This window comes from Aquarana catesbeiana, linkage group LG01 (genome assembly GCF_042186555.1).
Source record: "Aquarana catesbeiana isolate 2022-GZ linkage group LG01, ASM4218655v1, whole genome shotgun sequence".
In the NCBI taxonomy this organism is placed as follows: domain Eukaryota; kingdom Metazoa; phylum Chordata; class Amphibia; order Anura; family Ranidae; genus Aquarana; species Aquarana catesbeiana.
The window spans coordinates 126,591,620-126,602,074 of NC_133324.1; the positions used below are offsets into that span (position 1 = coordinate 126,591,620).

Below are 10,455 nucleotides of genomic sequence, written 5' to 3' on the forward strand. Positions count from 1 at the left end.
TATTTTTCAGAAATAAAAAACTGATAATTGGCATGTTTTTATGTATTCACCCCCTTTGTTATGAAGCCCATAAAAAGCTCTGGTGTAACCAATTACCTCCAGAAGTCACATAATTAGTGAAATGATGTCCACCTGTGTGCAATCTAAGTGTCACATGATCTGTCATTACATATACACACCTTTTTGAAAGGCCCCAGAGGCTGCAACACCTAAGCAAGAGGCACCACTAACCTAATCTGGTCACTGTATGTAAGCAAAAAAAATGTAATAAAAAAAGAAAAAAATCTTTAAAAAAGTAGAGAAAAACATTACTATTGTTATTTTTTTAACATACTGTCACCAGTCAGTGTTCCTGATCACTGCCATGCCAGTTATACGATGATGCTGTACTACACTGGTGACAGTATGTAATAAAAAAAATAGATTTTTTAATTTTTTTATTTCTTCATTTTCAAAAATATTGTGACAAAAAAAATACAACTTCAAAAAACTTGCGTGCCTCTTACTAAATACCTCAGACTGTCTACTTTGAAAAGAGGGGTCATTTAGGGGATATTTGTACTGTTCTGGCATTTTTGTGCCTCAAGAAATGAAACAGTACATCAGGATTGATCAATTTTCTGATATATATAAATCATAAAAGCAAAAGAGAGGGGCAGTGGGACTTTAAATGAGGCATGGGTAGGTCTTTGAAAAAGTCTAGGATACCTTATGTTAAATTAACTATCACCACCCCTTAAGGGGCTTAAAAGCTGTATAGCCATAGAGAAATGCTAATCAAAGAAATGCATAGACATCAATTCATGAGTAATATAATAATCATAGTATAATGCATCATAATATACAATACATAAATCATGCACATCGAGGCACAATAAAAATAGTAGTCATGTTGATAGAAACGTTGTTTATAAACGCTGTTTGAAAATAATTGATACAAGCAATCACAGTTCTACAATGGGTATACAAAAAAGGTGAACAAGGTACTCCGAATAACAATGTTAATAAGTATAAATGGTATACGATAGAATTCATAGATGAACCAAACTTTTCCACAATTGGACTGTTTGGGTTATGTACTGGGTTGTTGCCAAAAGGTAATGTGCATTTATATATTCTAAAATACCTGCTTTACCTTGTGTAAGCATGATTTTAATCGAGACTCCAATGATCTACTTATTGATTTGTTTTATTTATTTTTCTAGTCATCTCTTGATGCATCCCACTCCTGATGATTGGCTTTAAACGCCATGAAACGCGTAGAGTCTACACTCAGGGTTGCCATTTCAAGTTTGGTTCATCTATGAATTCTATCGTATACCATTTATACTTATTAACATTGTTATTCGGAGTACCTTGTTCACCTTTTTTGTATACCCATTGTAGAACTGTGATTGCTTGTATCAATTATTTTCAAACAGCGTTTATAAACAACGTTTCTATCAACATGACTACTATTTTTATTGTGCCTCGATGTGCATGATTTATGTATTGTATATTATGATGCATTATACTATGATTATTATATTACTCATGAATTGATGTCTATGCATTTCTTTGATTAGCATTTCTCTATGGCTATACAGCTTTTAAGCCCCTTAAGGGGTGGTGATAGTTAATTTAACATAAGGTATCCTAGACTTTTTCAAAGACCTACCCATGCCTCATTTAAAGTCCCACTGCCCCTCTCTTTTGCTTTTTAATGTATATACAGGGATGGAGACATGGTTATGGTAACTGTGGAGCCCAATCAGGTCAATTGCTTTACAATATGTTTATTTGGGTGGAAGACACCCGTTTCCCTCTTTGACCTGTCATGCCCCACTTCACTAACGCAACTACTTAATCTGGGCTTTTAGTCCCTAGAGCTATTTTTACGCTGGCATCCGTTTTCTTACTTCCTCTTCATTTGGTCCATTCAGTAACCTACTCGTTCTTTGGATCACTGGCTATTTCAATTTAGTCTCTACCCTCTGTTAGTTTAGAGATACAGTCCACTCTTTATCTCTTCCTTTTGTTGTTGTTTTTTCCATTGCCTGTTTGGCACGCCCCACCCACAGGGTGGGTGGTCCTTTCTGATTGATCTCTCTTCCCCCGGGGTTGCGATGCGCCCAGCTCCTTCTCCCCCCACCCATCTCTTCAGCGATGGGGGCGGGGCTGGATCTTGGCGCATCGGCGTCATGCCCAGCATGCCGCTGGTGCGGTGTCCTTCCGACGCCGACCTGCGTTTATGCTCCCTCCATCTCACTCAGGCTTGATGGGCGGGGATGAACTGCTGCTGAGATCTCTGTGCCTCAGTTGGTTGTTTGCCCCGTCTATTTCTTTGGCCAAACGTGATTGCATGACGTTGGCTGGGACACGCCCTTAGGCTGAAGATACAAAGGTCGGGATGAGCTGGCAGTTCATTCCACACTTTTTTCTCAGGAGGAGAGGATATATGGGTCTTCATCCACACCTCAGGTAATCAGGCTGTTTCTCTTCATTATTACACACCTATTCACATCATGCTTGATTTCTCTGTACACAGGTGTGCATTATTTATTTATTTATTTTATTTTTATGCCTCTCATTTAAATACCAATACATTGGCAACATTGCTAGTATACATTATTTATATATATCTTTTGTTTGTTGGTTCTCACCACCCAGTTATTTTTTTGGGGCAGGTGTCAGACACACTCTAGCGCCTGCTTGGTTTTACATTTTACTTTTCTTCATTCATAACATTGTTCTATTTTTTTTTTTTTTTTTTTTTTGACACACTCATCCCCATCTCTTTGTTACACATCTCCTCATTATTATTCTTTTTCTTTCATTTATTGCAGAACTTCATCTGTGGCCCATACATGTATGCCTCCTACTTGGGAAGTGTGTTTTGGCTGTCTGTCTTTCTCCCTGGCTGCTGTTCCTCTCTACCCCCTCTCTGATTCTCCAGCCCCCATGTGGAGTTTCGGTTTGGGGGTTAGCCTTGTGTGTCCTTGGCCTCAACCCCGGGGGAGACAGCTCTCTCAGGGCCACCTTCAGTATTCCACAATTGGACTGTTTGGGTTATGTACTGGGTTGTTGCCAAAAGGTAATGTGCATTTATATATTCTAAAATACCTGCTTTACCTTGTGTAAGCATGATTTTAATCGAGACTCCAATGATCTACTTATTGATTTGTTTTATTTATTTTTCTAGTCATCTCTTGATGCATCCCACTCCTGATGATTGGCTTTAAACGCCATGAAACGCGTAGAGTCTACACTCAGGGTTGCCATTTCAAGTTTGGTTCATCTATGAATTCTATCGTATACCATTTATACTTATTAACATTGTTATTCGGAGTACCTTGTTCACCTTTTTTGTATACCCATTGTAGAACTGTGATTGCTTGTATCAATTATTTTCAAACAGCGTTTATAAACAACGTTTCTATCAACATGACTACTATTTTTATTGTGCCTCGATGTGCATGATTTATGTATTGTATATTATGATGCATTATACTATGATTATTATATTACTCATGAATTGATGTCTATGCATTTCTTTGATTAGCATTTCTCTATGGCTATACAGCTTTTAAGCCCCTTAAGGGGTGGTGATAGTTAATTTAACATAAGGTATCCTAGACTTTTTCAAAGACCTACCCATGCCTCATTTAAAGTCCCACTGCCCCTCTCTTTTGCTTTTTAATGTATATACAGGGATGGAGACATGGTTATGGTAACTGTGGAGCCCAATCAGGTCAATTGCTTTACAATATGTTTATTTGGGTGGAAGACACCCGTTTCCCTCTTTGACCTGTCATGCCCCACTTCACTAACGCAACTACTTAATCTGGGCTTTTAGTCCCTAGAGCTATTTTTACGCTGGCATCCGTTTTCTTACTTCCTCTTCATTTGGTCCATTCAGTAACCTACTCGTTCTTTGGATCACTGGCTATTTCAATTTAGTCTCTACCCTCTGTTAGTTTAGAGATACAGTCCACTCTTTATCTCTTCCTTTTGTTGTTGTTTTTTCCATTGCCTGTTTGGCACGCCCCACCCACAGGGTGGGTGGTCCTTTCTGATTGATCTCTCTTCCCCCGGGGTTGCGATGCGCCCAGCTCCTTCTCCCCCCACCCATCTCTTCAGCGATGGGGGCGGGGCTGGATCTTGGCGCATCGGCGTCATGCCCAGCATGCCGCTGGTGCGGTGTCCTTCCGACGCCGACCTGCGTTTATGCTCCCTCCATCTCACTCAGGCTTGATGGGCGGGGATGAACTGCTGCTGAGATCTCTGTGCCTCAGTTGGTTGTTTGCCCCGTCTATTTCTTTGGCCAAACGTGATTGCATGACGTTGGCTGGGACACGCCCTTAGGCTGAAGATACAAAGGTCGGGATGAGCTGGCAGTTCATTCCACACTTTTTTCTCAGGAGGAGAGGATATATGGGTCTTCATCCACACCTCAGGTAATCAGGCTGTTTCTCTTCATTATTACACACCTATTCACATCATGCTTGATTTCTCTGTACACAGGTGTGCATTATTTATTTATTTATTTTATTTTTATGCCTCTCATTTAAATACCAATACATTGGCAACATTGCTAGTATACATTATTTATATATATCTTTTGTTTGTTGGTTCTCACCACCCAGTTATTTTTTTGGGGCAGGTGTCAGACACACTCTAGCGCCTGCTTGGTTTTACATTTTACTTTTCTTCATTCATAACATTGTTCTATTTTTTTTTTTTTTTTTTTTTTTTTTTTTTTTGACACACTCATCCCCATCTCTTTGTTACACATCTCCTCATTATTATTCTTTTTCTTTCATTTATTGCAGAACTTCATCTGTGGCCCATACATGTATGCCTCCTACTTGGGAAGTGTGTTTTGGCTGTCTGTCTTTCTCCCTGGCTGCTGTTCCTCTCTACCCCCTCTCTGATTCTCCAGCCCCCATGTGGAGTTTCGGTTTGGGGGTTAGCCTTGTGTGTCCTTGGCCTCAACCCCGGGGGAGACAGCTCTCTCAGGGCCACCTTCATTATTCCACAATTGGACTGTTTGGGTTATGTACTGGGTTGTTGCCAAAAGGTAATGTGCATTTATATATTCTAAAATACCTGCTTTACCTTGTGTAAGCATGATTTTAATCGAGACTCCAATGATCTACTTATTGATTTGTTTTATTTATTTTTCTAGTCATCTCTTGATGCATCCCACTCCTGATGATTGGCTTTAAACGCCATGAAACGCGTAGAGTCTACACTCAGGGTTGCCATTTCAAGTTTGGTTCATCTATGAATTCTATCGTATACCATTTATACTTATTAACATTGTTATTCGGAGTACCTTGTTCACCTTTTTTGTATACCCATTGTAGAACTGTGATTGCTTGTATCAATTATTTTCAAACAGCGTTTATAAACAACGTTTCTATCAACATGACTACTATTTTTATTGTGCCTCGATGTGCATGATTTATGTATTGTATATTATGATGCATTATACTATGATTATTATATTACTCATGAATTGATGTCTATGCATTTCTTTGATTAGCATTTCTCTATGGCTATACAGCTTTTAAGCCCCTTAAGGGGTGGTGATAGTTAATTTAACATAAGGTATCCTAGACTTTTTCAAAGACCTACCCATGCCTCATTTAAAGTCCCACTGCCCCTCTCTTTTGCTTTTTAATGTATATACAGGGATGGAGACATGGTTATGGTAACTGTGGAGCCCAATCAGGTCAATTGCTTTACAATATATATATAAATCATAGTTTGTGGACTCTTTAACTTTCCTACAATATACACTAATTTGTACTGTATATAATATACATTGATTTGGGTTATTTTCGCCAAAGAAATGTAGCGGCATACATTTTGGCCTAAATTTATAAAGAAAGATTATTTATTTGCAAAATTTTATAACAGAAAATTTTCAGTCTTTTTTTCAGTGATGATTAAATACAACCAAAAGAAGGCTTTATTTGTGTGAAAAAAAATGATATGAATTTCATGTAGGTACAGTGTTGCAATTGCCTTTCAAAGTGTGACAGCACTGAAAGCTGAAAATTGGCCTGGGTAGGAAGGGGTGAAAGTGCCTGGTATTGAAGTGGTTAAGCTATCATAGCTAGCATAACAACTAATACCAAGTTCTTTGTAAATCAATAATTATTTTAGGCCCGTACTACAGTTCCTCAATTTGAGCAAGGCACGGGGTGTCTGTGACCACGCTACATTCTCTCATAGGTGAACAATAATGCTCTATCTGTAAGATTATGTCTAGGAGTGTAAAATTTATATTTATAATCCAATAATAAATACATTTTGAGGCTGTCGTTCCTACACAGGATATAAAATAAACAGGAAATATATTGGTGCTATATTGCAGTGTTTCAATAAAGACCATTAAATAAATGAATCACCAATAAATATTATGTTGATCGTGACGTAACGAGTAGGGTGAGCAGAGGCAGATGCTGACTGGAAGTGACTCATGCAGAAGTGAAGCCTGCGATTATTCCCAATAAACCGCATTTAAAGTTTTAAAGTGTTAGTGTACCTGGTTTTTATTGCATCTTTACATTACCAACATACTGCACCATGAGAGGCTTTTTGATATCCCCCCTATACACGTGCAAGGCATTTGGGTAGCATGCATCCAAAGTAACCTTAAAGGCACAACACACCCCCACCAGTGGAACCCTTGGGAGGTCCTAACGTTGAGCCCCCTAGAGGCAGAGAGGAGGAAGAGCAGATGATTACCATCCCATCTCAAGAGGATTATCATATACAGTACAGGCTATATGACACCGACCTGGAGCTGAGAGGTCTGAGAGCACAACTGTAGCACATATTGTGTGAAGTTTCAGGCACCTATTTTGAGACATGGGGTGTTGGTTGGTTTATTTACATTATCGTGTATACCAGAAATTGTTGAATTAACAGACATTATATTTACTGAATTGGACTGATGCCGTGTACAAACGATTGGAATTTCCGTCAGAAAAAACTTGGATGGTTTTTCCGACGGAATTCCACTCAAGCTTGCCTTGCATACACACGGTCACACAAAAGTTCTCTGAACTTTCGACCGTCAAGAACACGGTGACGTACAACACTACGACCAGCCGAGAAAATGAAGTTAAATGCTTCCGAGCATGCGTCAAATTGTTTCTGAGCATGCGTAATTTTTGTCCGAATTGTAAACGACTGCATTTTCGGATAGGAACTTTCCCGGACCGAAAAATAGAGAACATGCTGTCAATCTTTTGCTGGCTGGAATTCCGCCAGCAAAAGACCGATGGAGCATACACACGGTCGCATTTTCTGACAAAAAAGCTCTCATCTGAGTTTTGCTGGCGGCATTTCTGATCGTGTGTACGCAGCATTACTGATGTTTTATTTGTATGTTTTTCATCAAGTAATGATTTTGGTATAAGGAGCACATATGTACATTTTTCCTGGTCTGCAATCTAGCAGGGCACCATCCAATATATCTCCTGTTCTCTCATAGGTGCTCCCATCATGACAGCCATGAACACTTTCCTAACACTCTGGAGTAGGGATGAGCTTCGAGTTCGAGTCGAACTAATGTTCGACTCGAACATCGGCTGTTCGCAAGTTCACCGAACAGCGAACAATTTGGCGTTTTCGAAAGCCGCGGAACACCCTTTAAAAGTCTATGGGAGAGATCAAAAGTGCTAATTTTAAAGGCTTATTTGCATGGTATTGTCATAAAAAGTGTTTGGGGACCTGGGTCCTGCCCCAGGGGACATGGATCAATGCAAGAAAAAGTTTTAAAAACGGCCTTTTTTCGGGAGCAGTGATTTTAATAATGCTTAAAGTGAAACAATAAAAGTGTAATATTCCTTTAAATTTTGTACCTGGATGGTATCTATAGTATGCCTGTAAACAGGGCTGATCCCAGACGGGGTGCACTGGGTGCAGTGTACCCAGGCGCCAGAGAGGTGGGGGCGCTGAAGCGCCAGAGTGCTCCCTTCCCTCCTCCTCCTCCTCTTGTTTGTGTCCGGCAGTGGCTCTCCGCCGGTGTTCCAGGAAGAAAGGCGCCGCTGTGTTTGCTGCTCAAGCCCCTCCCTCCTCCTGTCAGAGAAAGAGAGCAGCTGCCAGCCGGAGATGACATCGGAGGCAGAGCGGCTGGTCTCTGTGTGGAGAGAGACCAGCCGCGCAGTGATGTCATGCGCAGGGGGTGGCAGGGCGGTCCGTGCCTGACACATTCTCCTCTCTGTGTCTCCCACTCCTGCCTGCTTTGAACTGCTCTGCTCTCCACCCAGGGGGCGTGGCTGCACACTGTCCTCTCCTCTCCAGCTGCCGCCCGGGTGTATTTATGTACCCAAATGGAGGGGGGGTCTGTACTAATGGAGGGGGGGTCTGTACTAATGGAGGGGGGTCTGTACTAATGGTGGGGGGGTCTGTACTAATAGAGGGGGGTCTGTACCAATGGGGGCGTCTGTACTAATGGTGGGGGTCTGTCCTGGGGGTCTGTACTAATGGAGGGGGAGTCTGTACCAATGGGGGGGTCTGTACTAATGGTGGGGGGTCTGTCCTGGGGGGTCTGTACTAATGGAGGGGGGTCTGTACTAATGGAGAGGGGATCTGTACTAATGGGGTCTGTACTAATGGAAGGGGAGGTCTGCACTAATGGGGGGGTCTGTACTAATGGAGGGGGGTCTGTACTAATGGAGGGGGGTCTATACCAATGGGGGGGTCTGTACTAATGGTTGGGGGTCTGTCCTGGGGGTCTGTACTAATGGGGGGGTCTGTACTAATGGAGGGGGGGTCTGTACTAATGGAGAGGGGGTCTGTACTAATGGGGTCTGTACTAATGGAGGGGAGGTCTGTACTAATGGGGGGTCTGTACTAATGGGGGGTCTGCACTAATGGAGGGGGATCTGTACTAATGGAGGGGAGGTCTGTCCTAGGGGGATCTGTACTAATGGGGGGGTCTGTACTAATGGAGGGGGGGTCTGTACTAATGGAGAGGGGGTCTGTACTATTGGGGTCTGTACTAATGGAGGGGAGGTCTGTACTAATGGGGGGTCTGTACTAATGGGGGGTCTGTACTAATGGAGGGGGGTCTGTCCTGGGGGGTCTGTACTAATGGGGTCTGTACTAATGGGGTCTGTACTAATGGAGGGGGGGTCTGTACTAATGTGGGGTTTGTACTAATGGAGGGGGGGTCTGTACTAATGGGGAGTCTGTACTAATGGAGGGGGTCTGTACTAATGGAGAGGGGGTCTGTCCTGGGGGGTCTGTACTAATGGAGAGGGGGATCTGTACTAATGGAGGGGGGTCTGTACTAATGGAGGGGGGTCTGTACTAATGGGGGGTCTGTCCTGCTGGTCTGTACTAATGGGGGGGTCTGTACTAATGGAGGGGTGGTTTGTCCTGTGGGGGTCTGTACTAATGGAGAGGGAGATCTGTCCTGGGGGGACTGTACTAATGGAGGGGGGGTTTCCTGGGGGAGATCTGTACTGAGTAAGGTCTGTACTGAGGGAGGGGTTTATACTTAGTGCGGGTTCTGCACTGACGGAGGGGGGTCTATATGTAGTGGAGGGGGGTCTGTACTGAGGGGCGACTATAGTTGGTGGAAGGGGGGTGACCCCCAACCCTAGTGAAGCCAATGCAGCTGCGGGCTCTCCTTTCCCCCCTCCCTCTCCTTTCCCCCCTCCCTCTCCTTTCCCCCCTCCCTCTCCTCCTGCGTGCTGCTGTACTAGTGAGCGGTGCTTGCCAGCACAGCTGCCCACTATGTTTCTTCCCCCGCCTTCATATCAACCAGGGAAGAAACAGAATAGAAAAAGGAGCAGAGAAGAGGATTGTGGGACATATAGTCCCGAGGACTGGCAGCCCCACTGTAACACGGAAACTGCAGTCAGCATGCTCAGCTGAATAGGAGAGAGAGAGATACAGGAGCCCGGGAACGCTTTCAGGGAAGTACACCCAGAACTCCAGAGGGACAGGACAGTGCTGAGAGAACACCATCAGAGAGAGAACCCCGCAGCCCTGCGCCACCAGAGGGAAAGCCACACAGCCTAGCGCCATCCCTGGCAGAGAAAGGAATGGAGTCATTGCCGGAATACAGATCTGAGTGCTAACCAGCGGAGTCACCATGGGCAATTCAGAGTGAGCTGACTCCTGATCAGAGGAACCGTTGCTGTATCGCTGGGTCAGATGAGAGGGACGATCGGCCATTATCTACTAACATCCATAGGAATTGCAGTCTCTGACCATCTCTTGTAACATGTCTGCAGTCTCTGAGCATCTCCTGTACTATGTCTGCAGTCTCTGAGCATCTCCTGTACTATGTCTGCAGTTTCTGAGCATCTCCTGTACTATGTCTGCAGTCTCTGACCATCTCCTATACTATGTCTGCAGTCTCTGGGCATCTCCTGTACTATGTCTGCAGTCTCTGATCATCTCCTGTACTATGTCTGTAGTCTCTGACCATCTCCTGTACTATGT

At 43.2% G+C, this 10,455-nt stretch overlaps 1 long non-coding RNA gene across 1 annotated transcript; it reads left to right on the forward strand.

Moving 5' to 3' along the window:
- The first annotated feature begins 4,353 nt into the window (after window positions 1–4,353).
- LOC141133999 (uncharacterized) lies at window positions 4,354–5,364 on the forward strand. Its single transcript, XR_012243132.1, has 3 exons — window positions 4,354–4,436; window positions 4,812–5,059; window positions 5,168–5,364. It is a non-coding gene; the product is annotated as an uncharacterized lncRNA (long non-coding RNA).
- The last annotated feature ends 5,091 nt before the right edge of the window (window positions 5,365–10,455 follow it).